Source organism: Coregonus clupeaformis, chromosome 20, assembly GCF_020615455.1.
Source record: "Coregonus clupeaformis isolate EN_2021a chromosome 20, ASM2061545v1, whole genome shotgun sequence".
Taxonomy (NCBI): Eukaryota; Metazoa; Chordata; class Actinopteri; order Salmoniformes; family Salmonidae; genus Coregonus; species Coregonus clupeaformis.
The window spans coordinates 21,202,121-21,223,191 of NC_059211.1; the positions used below are offsets into that span (position 1 = coordinate 21,202,121).

At 42.3% G+C, this 21,071-nt stretch overlaps 1 long non-coding RNA gene across 1 annotated transcript; it reads right to left on the reverse strand.

The window, feature by feature from the left end:
- Window positions 1–11,472: 11,472 nt before the first annotated feature.
- On the reverse strand, window positions 11,473–13,355 carry LOC121532855. The gene is made up of 3 exons (XR_005994401.2): window positions 12,545–13,355; window positions 12,249–12,427; window positions 11,473–12,129 (listed from the first exon to the last, which is right to left on the reverse strand). It is a non-coding gene; the product is annotated as an uncharacterized LOC121532855 (long non-coding RNA).
- Window positions 13,356–21,071: the final 7,716 nt, after the last annotated feature.

Below are 21,071 nucleotides of genomic sequence, written 5' to 3' on the forward strand. Positions count from 1 at the left end.
CAGTTCAGTGAACAGAATCAGAACCGGGAACCTAAGTTATCTATACTGTTCCGGAACTGAACTGTTATTTTAAAAGCATGGGAACCGGTTAACCTTTTACTGCAGTGGACTAAATCAGGGTCACACAGAGTGTTTCTTGGTAGTCTTAAACAAATCTACTTAGAAACAAAAGTATACACTTCCCACACATGGTTATGGGCTTAACAAGAAGACACCTGTACCATGTCAGATACAGAGTTGAAATGTATTCAATTTTGAATTTGCATCCCAATAGTACACTTTATATGCACATCACAGAAGACTGCAATATAACAAAACCGTTTGACATAGAAACACTGAATTTTAGGCAGCTTTTTAAAAATTATGTTTATTAATTATGAAAAATATGAATAACATTTCACCCATGAGGCCACTAGATCATTTGACTGCAGGAAAGGGCTACTAATGTTATTTTACGTTCTGGCCTTTTTTCCACCGCCTATGCTAAGCCCTCACTCTGCCTGCCAGCTCAACATCTTTGCCAATGTGTGTGAGTGTAGGCTACCTGCCCCTCCCCCTCCAAAGCAATGTCTACTGTAGCCCCTCCCCCTCCGAAGCATCGTCTACTGTAGCCCCTCCCCCTCCAAAGCAATGTCTACTGTAGCCCCTCCCCCTCCGAAGCATAGTCTACTGTAGCCCTTCCCCCTCCAAAGCAATGTCTACTGTAGCCCCTCCCCCTCCGAAGCATAGTCTACTGTAGCCCTTCCCCCTCCACGGCATAGTCTACTGTAGCCCCTCCCCCTCTGAAGCATAGTCTACTGTAGCCCCTCCCCCTCTGAAGCATAGTCTACTGTAGCCCTTCCCCCTCCAAAGCATTGTCTACTGTAGCCCCTCCCCCTCCGAAGCAAAGTCTACTGTAGCCCCCCGAAACATAGTCTACTGTAGCCCCTCCCCCGAAGCATAGTCTACTGTAGCCCCTCCCCCTCCGAAGCATTGTCTACTGTAGCCCCTCCCCCTCCGAAGCAAAGTCTACTGTAGCCCCCCGAAGCATAGGCTACTGTAGCCCCTCCCCCTCCAAAGCATTGTCTACTGTAGCCCCTCCCCCTCCGAAGCAAAGTCTACTGTAGCCCCCCGAAGCATAGTCTACTGTAGCCCCTCCCCCTCCGAAGCAAAGTCTACTGTAGCCCCTCCCCCTCCGAAGCAAAGTCTACTGTAGCCCCTCCCCCTCCGAAGCAAAGTCTACTGTAGCCCCCCGAAGCATAGTCTACTGTAGACCCTCCCCCTCTGAAGCCGAGACTACTGTAGCCCTCCCCCTCCGAAACTTAGTCTACTATAGCCCCTCCCCCTCCACGGCATAGTCTACTGTAGCCCCCCCCCCCTCCGTGACATAGTCTACTGTAGCCCCTCCCCCTCCGAAACTTAGTATATTGTAGCCCCTCCCCCTCCACGGCATAGTCTACTGTAGCCCCTCCCCCTCCAAAACTTAGTCTACTATAGCCCCTCCCCCTCCGATGCATAGTCTACTGTAGCCCCCCGAAGCTGAGCCTACTGTAGCCCCTCCCCCTCCACGGCATAGGCTACTGTAGCCCCTCCCCCTCCAAAACTTAGTCTACTATAGCCCCTCCCCCTCCGAAGCATAATCGATTGTATCCTACTGACGTTACAAGCGTGATTCAGAAATTATGGAGAGAGATTTTTAATTAGAGAAGAATGGTTTGACTTTTTCAATGCTAGTTAAGGATACTATAGTTATCACGCTTCACATTGGATTTATTAACTGTAAAAAGGTAAGACTTGTTTTATTTTAATTCTGGTGCCGCTCTGCACACACAAGCTTGTTAGCTAGCTAGCTCTGGTCCAACGTTAAGCCAACTCTCTGAAGTTCAAAGACATTCAAAGTTCCTTCATAGTAGCCGCTCCTCCGTAGGTATAATTCTGTGGGCCTACAGTGTCTTCAGAAAGTATTCACACCCCTTGTTCTTTTCCACAGTTTGTTGTGTTACAGTACAGCCTGAATTTAAAATCGATTAAATGTAGATTTTGTGTCACTGATCTACACACAATACCTCATAATGTCAAAGTGGAATTATGTTAAAATATATATATATATATATATATATATGAAAAGCTGAAATGTCTTGAGTCAATAAGTATTCAACCCCTTTGTTATGGAAAGCCTCAATAACTTCAGGAATAAAAATGTGCTTAACAAGTCAGATAATAAATTGCATGGATTAACTCTGTTTGCAATCATGGTGTTTAACATGATTTTTTGACATGACTACCGCATCTCTGTACCCCACACATACAACTATCTGTAAGGTCCTTCAATCAAGCAGTGAATTTCAAGCAGATTCAACAACAAAGACCAGGGAGGTTTTCCAATGCTTCTCAAAGAAGGGCACCTATTGGCAGACATTGAACATCTCTTTGAGCATGGTGAGGTTATTACACTTTGGATGGTGTATCAATACACCCAGTCACTACAAAGATGCAGGCGTCCTTCCTAACTCAGTTGATGGAGAGGAAGGAAACCGCTCAGGGATTTCACCATGAGGCCAATGGTGATTTTAAACCAGTTACAGAGTTAAATGGCTGTGATAGGAGAAAACTGAGGATGGATCAACAACATTGTAGTTACTCCACAATACTAACCTAAATGACATAGTGAAAAGAAGGAAGCCTGTTCAGAATACAAATATTCTAAAACATGCATCCTATTTGCGCTAAAGTAATACTGCAAAGAATGTGGCAAAGCAATACAATGTTGTCCTGAATACAAAGTGTTATGTTTGGGGCAAACCCAATACAACACATTACTGAGTACCACTCTCCATATTTTCAAACATAGTGGTGGCTGCATCATGTTATGGGTATGCTTGTCATCGTTAAGGATAAAAAGGAAACGGAATGGAGCTAAGCACATCCAAAATCCTAGAGGAAAACCTGGTTCAGTCTGCTTTCCACCAGACACTGGGAGACGAATTCACCTTTCAGCAGGACAATAACCTAAAAGGCCAAATCTACACTGGAGTTACTTACCAAGACGACATTGAATGTACCTGAGTGGCCTAGTTACAGTTTTCAATTAAATCGGTTTGAAAATCTATGGCAAGACTTGAAAATGGCTGTATACCAAGGATTGATGCAGGAGGATGAATTTCAGTTAATTTTTCTGTCTTTAATGAATATGTATGTAAATGTTAATTGAATGGATTTAAATGCCAGGCTGTAAGGAAGCAAAAAATTGGCTAAGAGGGTGGACACTTTTTACAAGCACTATCTCCCTCACACGGCTGATGACATTCAAACTGATATCAGCGGCATAAGGCAATTTCACCGATGCATCATTTGACCATTGAAGCAACGTTTAACAGGGATTGGTACTCACAATAATTTAACCACAAGTGCAAATTACTACCAAGCTTATCGCGTTTCTGGTGCTGGGAGTTAGGCTAGGGCCCAACAATCAACACAGTGGGAAAATAATGATTCACTGAGCAGAATTAACAGAGACTTTCCAACGCAAACCAGTAAGTACTGTAGCTGATATTTGATTTATGCTAATTACTAGTAATCAACAGTAGCATTAAGGTACTGTTTGTGTGTGTTACGTAATAAAAAATAATAAAAAATAAAAATATATATTCAGACCCCTTGACTTTTTCCACATTTTGTTACGTTACAGCCTTATTCTAAAATTGATTAAATTGCTTTATTTTCCCTCATCAATCTTCACACACTACCCCATAATGACAAAGCAAAAACAGGTTTTTTGAAATGTTTGCTAATAAAAAATAGAATACATACGTATTCAGACCTTTTACTCAGTACTTTGTTGAAGCACCTTTGCCAGCGATTACAGCATCGAGTCTTCTTGGGTATGATGCTACAAGCTTGGCACACCTGTATTTGGGGAGTTTCTCCCATTTTTATAGCAGATCCTCTCAAGCTCTGCCAGGTTGGATGGGGAGCGTTGCTGCACAGCTATTTTCAGGTCTCTCCAGAGATGTTCGATCGGGTTCAAATCCAGGCTCTGGCTGGGCCACTCAAGGCTTGTCCCGAAGCCACTCCTGCGTGGTCTTGGCTGTGTGCTTAGGGTCGTTGTCCTGTTGGAAGGTGAACCTTCGCCCCTGTCTGAGGTCCTGAACGCTCTGGAGCAGGTTTTCATCAAGGATCTCTCTGTACTTTGCTCCATTAATCTTTTCCTCAAACCTGACTAGTCTCCCAGTCACTACCACTGAAAAACATCCCCACAGCATGATGCTGCCACCACCAAGCTTCACCGTAGGGATGGTGCCAGGTTTCCTCCAGACGTGACGCTTGGCATTCAGGCCAAAGAGTTCAATCTTGGTTTCATCAGACCAGAGAATCTTGTTTCTCATAGTCTGAAAGTCTTTAGGTGCCTTTTGACAAACTCCAAGTGGGCTGTCATGTGCCTTTTACTGAGGAGTGGCTTCCGTCTGTCCACTCTACCATAAAGGCCTAATTGGTGGAATGCTGCAGAGATGGTTGTCCTTCTGGAATGTTCTCCAATCTCCACAGAGGAACTCTGGAGGTCTGTCAGAGTGACCATTGGGTTCTTGGTCACCTCCCTGACCAAGGCCCTTCTCCCACGATTGCTCAGTTTGGCCGGGCGGCCAGCTCTAGGAAGAGTCTTGGTGGTTCCACTGTGTTCTTGGGGACATTCAATGCTGCAGAAATGTTTTGGTACACGTCCCCAGATCTGTGCCTCGACACAATCCTGTCTCGGAGCTCTATGGACAATTCCTTCAAACTCATGGCTTGGTTTTTGCTCATGCACTGTGGGACTTTATACAGACAGGTGTGTGCCTTTCTAAATCATGTCCAATCAATTGCATTTACCACAGGTGCACTCCAATCAAGTTGTAGAAACATCTCAAGGATGATCAATGGAAACAGGATGCACCTGAGCTCAATGTTGAGTCTCATAGCAAATGGTCTGAATTAGGGGTGTAACGATCCATCTACTACATCGATGTATCGATTTATATTCATATGATCCAACTACATCGATCTGTGCTCGGCGAGTTGGCCTTTTGGACAACATATATCGATCTAACATCGTTTTAAAATGTAATAAATCGATTGTATCGATACTAGGAAATAACCCATTGGATTTAAGCACGTCAGACTTTATATGCAGGGGTGCACATAACTGGTACGCAGATACGCAAGCGCGACAAAAATCAGGAATGCGTAATGCCACTTGTGTTACTACGCGCCTTTGCGTACTTGACCGATCTTCTCATCTAACCTTACACATGACATGTTGCTTGTCAACTACTGTCAGGGATGTCCAAAAAGCAACAGACATTAAGCAGATTATTTGGCGTTTCGCCACCTACAAAGAAACGCCAACTGGAGCCAGAGCCGAAGAAAATACTTTTTTCGGAAAAGTGGCTTGAAGCTAACGATGAGCGCACTGAAATGTGGTGCAAGATTTGCCGCTCAAATCCACATCTAGCAGACAAAACAGGTGCATTTTATAAAGGCTCAAAGAATTTCAACCATCCTTTATTTGACAAACATGAAAAGAGCAAGGAGCACACGAATGTGGCGCAAGCCATTGCTAAAAGCTAGCCGAGAATAAATGTCCAGTCGCCGAGACAAGCTGAATGAAGAACAGCGGCAAGCTCTGTTTAATATTTTTCTCTTTCCATAAAGCTAAACACGCACGTCCCATGTCTTCCTATTCTGAGGATGTTCCTTTACTGAATGCTTTTTGATGGATCTGAGGACATCACAAAAACTGAGCAGGAAATAGTTTACATTGTGTCTGTGTCCAGCAACGGAGAGTTTACTTCGGACTTTATTGGACTGATTGAATTGGGTGCTGACCGAACCGCACAGGCCATAACAGACGGACTTGTGAGACTTTTTGGTAAGTTTCATAATACCAGATGGTCTGCATGGAGTCATGAAACACTGTTAAAAATATCAAGACTATTGCCAGCCATTAAAATGCAACTGGTTACCAGGTATTTATTTCAGTCACACTGGTTGAATTTTTGGCTAAAAGGTTACTGAATCGATTTCAAGTCACTGAATCGTTTCGGATCGTATCGTTCTAAATGAACCAATATCGTCCTTGAATCGTATCGACAACCACGAATCGTGATACAAATCGAATCGTTGTTAAAACGAATCGTTACACCCCTAGTCTGAATACTTATGTAAGTAAGGTATTTTTTTTAATTACTTTTTAATTACATTTTAAATAGATCCAAATGACAGAACTGACTTCTGAACATGGCTGTTCGAGTCAGAACTTTTTGAACTTATTCAATCAGCTTCAGCATTTGCTGTGCTCTCTCTCTCTCTCTCTCTCTCTCTCTCTCTCTCTCTCTCTCTCTCTCTCTCTCTCTCTCTCTCTTTTCTCTCTCTCTCTCTCTCTCTCTCTCTCTCTCTCTCTCTCTCTCTCTCTCTCTCTCTCTCTCTCTCTATCTTTCTCTCTCTCTCTCTATCTTTCTCTCTCATCATCAAAACACACTCCTTTTTCTTTCCTTCTGTTTTGTAGATGGGCCTTCAACCGCAGGTAGCTTCTCCAGCAGTAGCTCACCCAGCGGTTCCTCTAAAGGCACGTTACCATAGAGAAGTTAGAGGATGTGGCAGCAGGGCATGTTTACAAAATCAACAACTACCTCGATGACATGTACACACCAAGGAACATCGACGTCATTATGAAGGAAGTGGATAAAATATGAGGCCACACAATTCCCTATAGCCTCCTTTGAAACAACTACGAGCATTTTGTTACTTACCTACGTAGCCGAGGAAGTGGTGCTAGTAGCCGCGGAAGTGGTGCTAGTAGCCGCGGAAGTGGTGCTAGTAGCCGCGGAAGTGCTGCTAGTAGCCGCGGAAGTGCTGCTAGTTGCCGCGGAAGTGCTGCTAGTAGCCGCGGAAGTGCTGCTAGTAGCCGCGGAAGTGCTGCTAGTAGCCGCGGAAGTGCTGCTAGTAGCTGCGGAAGTGCTGTTAGGAAGTGCTGCTAGTAGCTGCGGAAGTGCTACTAGTAGCCATGCTAGAAAATAGGTTAATTGGGTGTCTCATGAGTCCATGTGGAAATGTCAGTAATGCCAGATGTCCTTCCATAGTCAAATTAATAAAGTACAATCTCAAATGCCAATGTGGTTGTGTGGTCATTTCCCCCTCAAAGCAAGCAGAAGTATTTCAATTGAATAGTTGATTAGGCTACTTGATGTATAAAGGGTTTATGTATTAGGCTACTTTTTGTTCATTAGGTCTACATTGACTATTTTCATGTAAACTGTTACCAAATATTCTGTCAATGTATTAGGCCCATTTTTACTTTAACGGCCAGATTGCCTGACCCAGATTGAACCTACTCCTGAACTAAATACCAGGGTCAATGGGATATTTTAAGTGATTCTTAGTCCAGGTCTAGGCTTAATTTGGGTCTGTGAAAAGCACCTTTAAATGTTCTGAACTTGTTCCTTGCATACAGTAACATAAAAGGTTTTTGATGATATCAAGATTGTTACGTTCCCCAGCAAGAAAACCAAATAATGTCGCTCAAACAGAAGGGGGAACTAACAAAGAGTCACTGACAACAACCAAAATGAAACAGGAGGGGTTCTAGGAGGGGTTCTGAAAGATACTCATGGGGGTGTCCACTGAAAGTTGACTAGCAACAACAACTGGGACCTAAAAGACGCCCACCATGAGCACCCAGTAAATTTGCCCAAGAAGAGGCAAAGAAAAAGAAAAAAACACACCAAACTTAAAGACAGGAAGCAAACCAAAACGTTTAGCAAAATAAAAACAGGGAAGATCAGACAAAGGAATGTTTTTCCAGAAATCAAATAGGGAGCGCCAACTAAAGGTGATGGACCCTCCACATCTCAAAACAATTGGAGCACTTGGCCAACACATAATGACTAACGAGGTGACACCAATCGGTGCACCCTATGCGCAAACATGACATACGGGCTAAAGTCCAACCTCAAAACATAAATGGAAAAAACAAAAACCTGTAACAAGATGACGATGTTTATCTACAGTAAATAAAGATTACAAATGTTAAGGTCCTGAGTACCAAATCATGAGATATTCTGCTAAATGTTCTATACAACAGGTTTTCCAGACGACCAACAGGGGGCTGTAACAGTTTTACTTCCTGTGTATGGTCATCAATGTGCCAGTGTGATTGAGAATAAATAACTCCTAAAATATTTTAAAATACCAGATTAATCTTTTATGCATGTAGCCATGTTATATCTCTGAAAATGTTGAAGATTACAAACCCCAAACAAGTCCTAAAAGAAGACTTGAGGACTGGCTTCATGTTAGAACACTGACTGATCTTGTATTGTCTACATGGCCCCCTCTATTGGCCAATCATATGAGGTACATTGTATTGTGCTTCATCAATATCCGCTTTAGCCATAGACACAGGAAGTAGGGGTGCTGACGGTGCTGCAGCACACAACCCAGTCTCTCATTAATTATGTACTATAAGTACAAGTATTATTTTATTTTAATTAGTTATGTGTAGTGCTTTATCCTCTTGTATACTGGAAGTGATCTTTATTCACTCTGGCCAACATTGTTGTTGTATAATGTGACGTAACGTTAACTTGTTGGTTCCCGGGAGCGTGTAGGCCTTTTAGCTAGCTGTTTAAAAATCTACTCGCAATCAATAATGTCAATCGTGTAAATACATGGAAATACTTTTTTAGCTAATTATTTATTTATTTCAGACTCATGACTTAAGTGGCGGGCTGTGAGTGACATACTGTGAAACTCGATCTCCCATGATTCCGTAGTACTGGAACTGACCATATAATCAATCAACTTAATTATGTTGTATTCCGGAACCAACCGTAAGAAAAAACTATTACTCTGCATATATTACTCTGCATATATTACTCTGCATATATTACTCTGCATAGTCATTCTGTGTTTTACCTGACATATATATATATTACTCTGTATCTATTATTCTGCATATAATGTATAACAATAGAAGAAACAATAGTATTTTGCATGTTAATTAGATCTGTGATAGTGTAGCTAGTTTATTTATTGGCCTGTATGTGTCCAATAGAAAAAAGACTGGTATGTTCTGTCTGCACAACCATTAAAATGATCAGTGAGAAAAAATGAGAAAATCCTTTGAGCCTTCGTAGTTGTCTCAGTGAAACATTGTTGACAGTATATTGAGATGTTATTCACAGTACACTCAGAGTGCTTTGGGGCACCATTTGTGCCTGTAGGGGAACCCTCTAAAATAAAGGATCCAGATCAACCATTGAAGATCAGATACAACTCTTTCTTTCTGTCATTGTAGATTATTAATTGTCCCACAGCTCACTGTCTTTATTGACGGTCAGGTAAAACACAGAATGACTGTTGTAGCCTAAGTTTGTGAGCTGGGACAGCGTCCGTGGCAACATCAGTGGACTAGACTAGGAAAGTTTAATGTCCAAGTCTACAGGGGCAACAGGGATGTGACCAAATATAGGTCACCTCTATTTGACCTAGTTATTTTCAAATACAGTCAGTAAAGTCAATTCCATCATCAATTGAGTAAATCTGTGAATTTAGTAAAGGGTGTTTTAAATTACAGAAAACCACAAAGCAAGCAATTGCATTTATTTTAATTTTTTATTCTGTTCATAAATGGGCAGAAAGAATTCCTCAGATGGAAGCCATGCTGCTGGTAAGTAGGCTGCTATGCCAGAGTTCTATAACTATTACTATCTATTGGGACATACAGTGCCTTGCAAAAGTATTCAGCCCCCTTGGCGTTTTTCCTATTTTGTTGCATTACAACCTGTAATTTAACCCTCCCGTTGTCCTAGGGTCAAAATGACCCGCCACTGTGTTGAACCAACTTTCTTTAATTTTTATATTTTTTGGATCATTTGTGAGAAGGAGGCAGTGATACTTTCTTTAAAGTCTCACTGCCTCCTTCTCACAAATGATCCCAAAAATATAAAAATTAAAGAAAGTTGGTTCAACACAGTGGCGGGTCATTTTGACCCTAGGAAAACGGGAGGGTTAAATGGATTTTTATTTGTATTTCATGTAATGGACATACACAAAATAGTCAAAATTGGTGAAGTGAAATGAAAAAAAATAACTTGTTTAAAAAGATTCAAAAAAATTAATAACGGAAAAGTGGTGCATGCATATGTATTCACCCCCTGTGCCATGAAGCCCCTAAATAAGATCTGATGCAACCAATTACCTTCAGAAGTCACATAATTAGTTAAATAAAGTCCACCTGTGTGCAATCTAAGTGTCACATGATCTCAGTATATATATACACCTGTTCTGAAAGGCCCCAGAGTCTGCAACACCCTTAAGCACCACCAAGCTAGCGGCACCATGAAGACCAAGGAGCTCTCCAAACAGGTCAGGGACAGAGTTGTGGAGAAGTACAGATCAGGGTTGGATTATAAATTAATATCTGACATTATTATTTGTTATTAATTTTGTTGTTGGTGTATTTTACCCCCTTTTTCTCCCCAATTTCGATCTTGTCTCATCGCTGCAACTCCCCAACAGGCTCGGGAGGCGAAGGTCGAGTCATGCGTCCTCCGAAACATGACCCGCCAAACCGCGCATCATATCACCCACCCGCTTAACCCGGAAGCCAGCCGCACCAATGTGTCGGAGGAAACATTGTTCAACTGACGACCGAGGTCAGCCTGCTGGTGCCCGGCCCGCCACAAAGAGTGGCTAGAGCGCGATGAGCCAAGTAAAGCCCCACCGGCCAAACCCTCCCCTAACCCGGACAACCCTGGGCCAATTGTGCACCGCCCTATGGGACTCCCGATCACGGCCGGTTGTGATACAGCCCGGGATCGAACCCGGGTCTGTAGTGACGCCTCTAGCACTGCGATGCAGTGCCATTCCCATCACTTTTGATGATTGTTTTCTCATTACTCACAAAAATATCACTTGGCCTACTAAAGAAGTTCAGACCAATCCACTGCTCATAACCTATGTCAATCAGAATTGTGCCAGGTGCCTATCTTAGGCTATAGTTTGTGAACTGTATACTGTAAAATTATCTTCTTTTTTTTATACCATGAGTATATTAATTGACATTAATGTATTTTGGTAAAACAACTCTCAAATCATATGCTGCTGTAAATAGGCATACCTTATTGTCCTTCATCAGCCAGTAAGCTTCAATAAGACACATGTCCTATCATTTGAAATTATGGGGTAGGGTACCATGCACTGCTGAAATATATGGGTTGGGCAACAGTACGTTCCACTCAATATAACATAGAAAGAAGTGATAGGCTATTGTTAGATTTGGCAAGTGACATTTTAGAAAGGTGATGTACTTATGTTGCAAGGGGCAGCAATGTCTTACAGAATGCTGAACCAACACTTTTTATTACATCAACATAATTCATTCATACTATGTAATCGATTGAAACACACACACAGAGCTGTTAGTGCTTAATGCATTTATTTATTAAGACCTTTACTTTATTTATTTTAGCAGTCCCATTGAGACCAAGGACTCTTTTGCAACTCCAAATTACACAAAAATCACAATCCCAGCAGCATAGAAAATACCCCAAAATATATAATAATAAAATAACATTTAGAACAGCCACAGTCCTCAGTAAAGAGGTCCTCAGCCAACAGTCTGAGCTGTGATGACGTCGCCATAGTCCAGGACTGGAGGAAACGGAGGTGAGGAGAGGAAACATGGCAACAAATGCGTTGAAATTAGACATTCCTTCTCCACTAGCATGTCATCAGGCAAATTACATTTCCCTGGATGGGTTCAGAAGGCGTGGGATCAGGGGTCAACGTCGGGAGACCAGGCTGCTCCCGAGGGAGGTGGTGGCGGCCTTCTCCCTCTTCTGCGGGAGAGAGCGAGACCGAGAGAAAGAGGCAGGGGTGGTGTATGATTTCATAATGAATAGCATTCGTCATCTGAGCTCTCAGCAATAGGACATCTATCTTCATCTGAGTTCTCGTCTACATCAGAGTCATCAAAAATAGCCCCTTCTCCCAGAATCAGCTTGTGGTAGGCGTTCCTGGTGTTGTCTTGGTCTTGTGTCGGTACACTCAATCTTCTCTTCAGTAGTCAGATAAGGCCAATCCTCCCTCCCTTTGACAACTCCACTGCATTGCCTAAAAGTCACATGTAAAGCAGTAAATTATTTACAATTCCACTACACAAAATAGTGTGGAGGATATTTGTAAAGCAAGATAAAACGTTAAGTCCAAAAATAGTATAAACCTCAACTTACTCTGATCTTGCAGCTGTCGGGACAGTTCCTCCAGAGTTCCAGCTGCTCTTTGTAGGCTCCCCCAGTGCCTCTTCATCTCCTGCCCCAGTGCCTCTTCATCTCCTGCCCCAGTATCCTCTCTTCCTCCTGCAGTCTGTTCACCAACATCAGTTTGTCCAAGATGGCAAAATGGCCGTTGCCTGTGAGATGTAAACGCAGAGGTATATAACAGAACAACTGCAATGATTGCAGCCTACGCTGAAGGTAAAAAAAAGTAATCACAATAGATACTGTACCTTCTGCAATCATGTACTTACTGGTGCCAAGTCTCTCCCAAGGCCACACACAGTTGTCAGTACTGAGCAGCTCATCCACTGTGGGGCGCCTAAACTCTGCCTGCTGCTCATGAAGTTCAACAATGGCGGCTGTCAAGGTTGCCTTGTCCTCAACTATTTTTCTCAGAATCTGATGCCTCCTCTTGAATATATTCAGATATATTACATGACCATAAGTTACCGAGCTACTATAGAGGCACAAACAAAGAGAGTACAACGCAATCAACTCATTTCTAAAGCATTTGTTGTCAAGCAGTTATAACATTATACAAGGCATGCAGAGTTGTGGCTCACAAGGTAGTCTCTTGTTTACGGTCACGTAATTTCTCAGTTTAATGAAATGTTTTGCATTAGATCAATTAATAACATAGGCCATGCCTACATTTGATCATACACATGGTCTGATGTGTATGACTAATGCATTTTCTTTCACAAATCAGTTTTCCTGCTTGATTAATAATGTGTTTGAGGTCGTATTGTTGGTGGGCCTTCCCTGTCAAACGGTAGAGGTAGTGTTTCCTCTGTTTCACACAGGTGAAGCCCGTCAGTCTTCTTCTGGAGATGCCCCGTCTGACTATCCTGAAATATGGCTGTCAAACAGAGGGCAAGTTACACACATGACTCAATGCAATTATGAAGTTGAGAGACAGAGAAACATTCACTTTTCTACCTGTTGGATTCTGGCTTGAAATATACTTATTCCTGTCATCATATTAGAACGTATTGTTTACTTTACATGTATAAGAAATGTATATGTTATGTTAGGCTATGGTTAAACCCAGCACTCAGAGAAACAAAACACGACTAAGGGAGTGGAAGAAACAAAAATGCTTTTAATAAAGATTCAATTTGTCTTAGTCCAAAAAACAACTGAAGAAAAGGAACAGAGTGGGCTAGTCGGCTCCGGAGGAAGGAGAGGCTGAGGCAGGCAGGCAGGCAGGCAGGAAGGTTGGGAGGTATGTCTGAACGCTCTAGTAAGAACAACGATCTGGCGCCGGTGGAGAGCCATGCCCAGGAATTAGTAGTGCAGGTTGATGAGAGAATAGGATGCAGCTGCGTAGGCAGGAATCACTGGAAACAACCCGCAGCTGCACCGGAGAGGCAGATCCTGAGCACGCCCCCCGATCCACTCCAGACACACACCGGCAGACGCACCAACATAATGGGGACAAACACACATACAGATACGACAGACAAAGAGGGGACAAAACAAGGAGGAAGGGAAACAGAAAAGGGAGAGACAAGCTGCCCACATAACATGTTAGGGGTCAATTAAGGGTGAATAGGAACTGTGTGCATGGAAAGTTACTGAGTGAGACAAGGGGAAGTGTAAAAAGTGTATATTCTGATCAAACATGTTGTTGCTGAATATTAATATTTCTAACAAAGGATGCAAAGGTTAGCAGTCTAGTTTCAGATCCTGATAAGGCAGGCCGGTTCCTGTTTAACTAGGACAATGAGGGATGTGGAACTCAACTCGAGACCAGTCAACAGTTGAAAAGAGAAGACCGTGCTGGGAAAGGGGCCATAGTGGCCCACCCCGAAGACCATCTGACTACAGTACGATCCCATACACACACACTTCCACGCCCATGAGGGTCCTAGATTTAGGCAGGCCATGACACTACCAGTGAGAGGAACATACTGTGTTTCTGCCTAACAACAGAAAATTATTGTTTATCTTAGACATGCAAGGCGGTAACTCCGGTTAGTCAGAAGGTATAAATATATGCCTGTGGGTTGAATAAAGGTGGTTTGAGCATTTTCTGGTTGTCCGTTTGAGTTTTTGTATGGGATCAGTGCAGGCCACTGATCCCATACATCTCAGCAACCCACTCCTGAAGCACAGTGTCGTTGATGTCCAGCTCTGCCCACTTTTCTTCAAGGAAGCTGGTCTCCTCCTTCAGTCTTTTGACATTCTGAAAAACATTAAATTCAACTAAGGAATAACATACAGTTGAAGTTGGAGGTTTACATACACCTTAGCCAAATACATTTAAACTCAGTTTTTCACAATTCCCGACATTTAATCCTAGTAAAGGTTCCCTGTCTTAGGTCAGTTAGGATCACCACTTTATTTTAAGAATTTAAAATGTCAGAATAATAGTAGAGAGAATTATTTATTTAAGCTTTTATTTATTTCATCACATTCACATTGGGTCAGAAGTTTACATACGCTCAATTAGTATTTGGTAGCATTGCCTTTAAATTGTTTAACTTGGGTCAAACGTTTCGGGTAGCCTCCCACAATAAGTTGGGTGAATTCTGACCCATTCCTCCTGACAGAGCTGGTGTAACTGAGTCAGGTTTGTAGGCCTCCTTGCCCGCACAACAAGTTTTAATGACTCCAACCTAAGTGTATGTAAACTTCCGTCTGTAGGTGAAGGTTCACATTTTTTAAGTGAATCACACTAAAAGATTTTACTTTCATGTACAGTCATCTTGATGATTTCCTACATCAAGATGACTAGTAAAAATAATAAAAATCTGAGCCAGGATTACAGACAGAAGATCAGGTGTGTAGAAATAAATAAACAAGAATGAGAAAGCAGATACAAGCAGGTACAGGTTTTATGAAATCCAGGTTGGCGAACTTCCTCTTATTCCAGCCTATTGCCAGTAGTGTGATAATGTCTGTCCGTTCTGTTGGGAAAACATATTTCAGTCAGCTATTCTAATAAATTACTACTGTGTGCCTAACCAATCAACATAAAGACTGCAATTACAGTCATGTGTAAGATAAAAAAACAACACCAATAAAATCATTAACATAGCATAACACAATTTTTCTTCATGGAAAATTACCTTCTAGTTGACAATTAATGTTCTTCTAAAAAGAAGACCAACTGCAATATAACATCACAAAAATATACTTCATAACAAAAAGAAGACCAGCATGCACTTTAAGAAGGTATAATTATACCCTGAACAAAACATCAACACATAAGAAGGTAGTACAAACCCTGAGGCTTTATGGAAGTGATATTGCTTGCGAATCCCATCCACTGATATAGCATAAATCTCCTGTGAGCAGGCAGGACAATGGAGGCGATCACTTCCACAAAGCTTGTCTGTTTCAAACTGCCCATACGTCCACTCAAGGAATGCCTTCTGGAATGTGTCGCCACATTCCAGAAGGCCTAGTTAAATAAAGGTTAAATACAAAATAAAAATGAATAAATCTCTCCACTCTAATAACATGCAAAACATAGAGAGGTATAATTAGGGGGCAATTTTTATATTTGGGACAAATATTAACCACAAATTCATTGAAATTATCATTTGATGAGTACAGTGCCTTGCAAAAGTATTCATCCCCCTTGGCATTTTTCCTATTTTGTTGGATTTCATGTAATGGACATACACAAAATAGTCCAAATTGGTGAAGTGAAATATTTTTTTTGTTGAAAAAATTAATAACGGAAAAGTGGTGCGAGCATATTTATTCACCCCTTTGCTATGAAGTCCCTAAATAAGATCTGGTGCAACCAATTACCTTCAGAAGTCATATAATTAGTTAAATAAAGTCCACCTGTGTGCAATCTAAGTGTCACATGATCTAAGTATATGTACACCTGTTCTGAAAGGCCCCAGAGTCTGCAACACCACTAAGCAAGGGGCACCACCAAGCAAGCCGCACCATGAAGACCAAGGAGCTCTCCAAACAGGTCAGGGACAGAGTTGTGGAGAAGTAGAGATCAGGGTTGGGTTATAAAAAAAATATCCAAAACTTTGAACATCCCACGGAGCACAATTAAATCCATTATTAAAAAATGGAATGAATATGGCACCACAACAAAACTGCCAAGAGAGGGCCGCCCAACAAAACTACAGACCAGGCAAGGAGGGCATTAATCAGAGAGGCAACAAAGAGACCAAAGATAACCCTGAAGGAGCTGCAAGCTCCACAGCGGAAATTGGAGTATCTGTCCATAGGACCACTTTAAGCCATACACTCCACAGAGCTGGGCTTTACAGAAGAGTGGCCAGAAAAAAGCCATTGCTTAAAGAAAAAAATAAGCAAACATGTTTGGTGTTTGCCAAAAGACATGTGGGAGAAGGTACTCTGGTCAGATGAGACTAAAATTGAGCTTTTTGGCCATCAAGGACAATGCTTTGTCTGGCGCAAACCCAACACCTCTCATCACCCCGAGAACACCATCCCCACAGTGAAGCATGGTGGTGGCAGCATCATGCTGTGGGGATGTTTTTCATCGGCAGGGACTGGGAAACTGGTCAGAATTGAAGGAATGATGGATGGTGCTAAATACAGGGAAATTCTTGAGGGAAACCTGTTTCAGTCTTCCAGAGATTTGAGACTGGGACGGAGGTTCACCTTCCAGCAGGACAATGACCCTAAGCATGCTGCTAAAGCAACACTTGAGTGGTTTAAGGGGAAACATTTAAATGTCTTGGAATGGTATATTCAAAGCCCAGACCTCAATCCAATTGAGAATCTGTGGTATGACTTACACCAGCGGAACCCATCCAACTTGAAGGAGCTTCCCCCATGCTTCACAGTAGGTATGGTGTTCTTTGGATGCAACTCAGCATTCTTTGTCCTCCAAAAAAGTTATATTTTGGTTTCATCTGACCATATGACATTCTCCCAATCCTCTTCTGGATCATCCAAATGCACTCTAGCAAACTTCAGACGGGCCTGGACATGTACTGGCTTAAGCAGGGGGACACGTCTGGCACTGCAGGATTTGAGTCCCTGGCGGCGTAGTGTGTTACTGATGGTAGGCTTTGTTACTTTGGTCCCAAGCATATACTGGTCCCAAGCATATACTGAGATCATGTGACAAATCATGTGACACTTAGATTGCACACAGGTGGACTTTATTTAACTAAATATGTGACTTCTGAAGGTAATTGGTTGCACCAAATCTTATTTAGGGGCTTCATAGCAAAGGGGGTGAATACATATGCACACACCACTTTTCCGTTATTAATTTTTTTGAATTTTTTGAAACAAGTTTTTTTTTTTTTTTCACTTCACCAATTTGGACTATTTTGTGTGTGTCCATTACATGAAACCCAAATAAAAATCCATTTAAATGACAGGTTGTAATTTGTAACAAAATAGGAAAACGCCAAGGGGGATGAATACTTTTGCAAAGCACTTTACTAAAGAGCGTTGTTAACGTTGTTATTGTTTCATGTCCGGTTCGCTCCGGCTGTTGTTATAATTGTTTAATTATTTGAGCAGCACACATCGACTAGCAAAGTCGATACATTGTATCATTTCACCTCACCTGTGAGAGTGAAGTAGAAATTCAGCAACTCTTGGAGGACAGTGGAAGTTGTTAACAGTTGATAAAACCAATGCATTTTGGGCCTTTGTCTTCACTCTTCACCAGGGGTTTACAGGTGAACAAGTAAGGAGGCTCTTAAACATGATGTGATTGGTATTTGGGTTCTGAAAATCTGATCAATAGAAAATCAATTGAAAAATATGAAAGTCTCTTTCAAAAGGAGGCGAGGAGAGGACGGAGAAGAGGTTGCAAGGAGTCGAGCAAAACCAATTGAGATTCTCCCCTGCTGTCCTCCAAGAGTTGCTGAATTTCCTCTTTACTGAAGAGCGAGGTAGCGACCGCTTAATAACACCTCACCTGTGAGAACCATGAGCACGGGCATGCAGAAAACCATTCAAAAGTTATGATATACTGTATTACCGGAGCTAGGCCTACATTTTTCCCCTTCTACAGTGGGGGAAAAAGTATTTAGTCAGCCACCAATTGTGCAAGTTCTCCCACTTAAAAAGATGAGAGAGGCCTGTAATTTTCATCATAGGTACACGTCAACTATGACAGACAAATTGAGATTATTTTTTCTCCAGGAAATCACATTGTAGGATTTTTTATGAATTTATTTGCAAATTATGGTGGAAATAAGTATTTGGTCACCTACAAACAAGCAAGATTTCTGGCTCTCACAGACCTGTAACTTCTTCTTTAAGAGGCTCCTCTGTCCTCCACTTGTTACCTGTATTAATGGCACCTGTTTGAACTTGTTATCAGTATAAAAGACACCTGTCCACAACCTTAAACAGTCACACTCCAAACTCCACTATGGCCAAGACCAAAGAGCTGTCAAAGGACACCAGAAACTAAATTGTAGACCTGCACCAGGCTGGGAAGACTGAATCTGCAATAGGTAAGCAGCTTGGTTTGAAGAAATCAACTGTGGGAGCAATTATTAGGAAATGGAAGACATACAAGACCACTGATAATCTCCCCTCGATCTGGGGCTCCACGCAAGATCTCACCCTGTGGGGTTAAAATGATCACAAGAACAGTGAGCAAAAATCCCAGAACCACACGGGGGACCTAGTGAATGACCTGCAGAGAGCTGGGACCAAAGTAACAAAGCCTACCATCAGTAACACACTACGCCGCCAGGGACTCAAATCCTGCAGTGCCAGACGTGTCCCCCTGCTTAAGTCAGTACATGTCCAGGCCCGTCTGAAGTTTGCTAGAGTGCATTTGGATGATCCAGAAGAGGATTGGGAGAATGTCATATGGTCAGATGAAACCAAAATATAACTTTTTGGTAAAAACTCAACTCATCGTGTATGGAGGACAAAGAATGCTGAGTTGCATCCAAATAACACCATACCTACTGTGAAGCATGGGGGTGGAAACATCATGCTTTGGGGCTGTTTTTCTGCAAAGGTACCAGGACGACTGATCCGTGTAAAGGAAAGAATGAATGGGGCCATGTATCGTGAGATTTTGAGTGAAAACCTCCTTCCATCAGCAAGGGCATTGAAGATGAAATGTGGCTGGGTCTTTCAGCATGACAATGATCCCAAACACACCGCCCGGCAACGAAGGAGTGGCTTCGTAAGAAGCATTTCAAGGTCCTGGAGTGACCTAGCCAGTCTCCAGATCTCAACCCCATAGAAAATCTTTGGAGGGAGTTGAAAGTCTGTGTTGCCCAGCGACAGCCCCAAAACATCACTGCTCTAGAGGAGATCTGCATGGAGGAATGGGCCAAAATACCAGCAACAGTGTGTGAAAACCTTGTGAATACTTACAGAAAACGTTTGACCTGTGTCATTGCCAACAAAGGGTATATAACAAAGTATTGAGAAACTTTTGTTGTTGACCAAATACTTATTTTCCACCATAATTTGCAAATACATTCATTTAAAATCCTACAATGTGATTTTCTGGATTTTTTTTCCTCCTTTTGTCTGTCATAGTTGACGTGTACCTATGATGAAAATTACAGGCCTCTCTCATCTTTTTAAGTGGGAGAACTTGCACAATTGGTGGCTGACTAAATACTTTTTTCCCCCACTGTATACACCTGTTCTGAAAGGCCCCAGAGTCTGCAACACCACTAAGCAAGGGGCACCACCAAGCAAGCGGAACCATGAAGACCAAGGAGCTCTCCAAACAGGTCAGGGACAAAGTTGTGGAGAAGTACAGATCAGTGTTGGGTTATATGAACATCCCACGGTGCACCATTAAATCCATTATAAAAATGGAAAGAATATGGCACCACAACAAACCTGCGAATAGAGGGCCGCCCACCAAAACCCACGGACCAGGCAAGGAGGGCATTAATCAGAGAGGCAACAAAGAGACCAAAGATAACCCTGAAGGAGCTGCAAAGCTCCACAGTGGAGATTGGAGTGTCTGTCCAGAGGACCACTTTAAGCCATACACCCCACAGAGCTGGGCTTTATGGAAGAGTGGCCAGAAAAAAGCCATTGATGAAAGATAAAAATAAGCAAACACGTTTGTTGTTCGCCAAAAGGCATGTGGGAGACTCCCCCAAACATATGGAAGAAGGTACTCTGGTCAGATGAGACTAAAATTGAGCTTTTTGGCCATCAAGGAAAACACTCTGTGTGGCACAAACCCAACACCTCTCATCACCCCGAGATCACCATCCCCACAGTGAAGCATGGCGGTGGCAGCATCATGCTATGGGGATGTTTTTCATTGTTAGGGACTGGGAAACTGGTCAGAATTGAAGGAATGATAGATGGCACTAAATACAGGGAAATTCTTGAGGGAAACCTGTTTCAGTCTTCCAGAGATTTGAGACTGGGATGGAGGTTCACCTTCCAGCAGGACAATGACCCTAAGCATACTGCTAAAGCAACACTTGAGTGGTTTAAGGGGAAACATTTAAATGTCTTGGAATGGCCTAGTCAAAGCCCAGACCTCAATCCAATTGAGAATCTGTGGTATGACTTAAAGCTTGCTGTACACCAGCGGGACCCATCCAACTTGAAGGAGGTGGAGCAGTTTTGCCTTGAAGAATGGGCAAAAATCCCAGTGGCTAGATGTGCCAAGCTTATAGAGACATACCCCAAGAGACATGCAGCTGTAATTGAATAGTTATGCACGTTCAAGTTTTCTGTATTTTTGTCTTATTTCTTGTTTGTTTCACAAGAAAAAATATTTTGCATCTTCAAAGTGGTAGGCATGTTGTGAAAATCAAATGATATAACCCCCCCCAAAATCTATTTTAATTCCAGGTTGTAAGG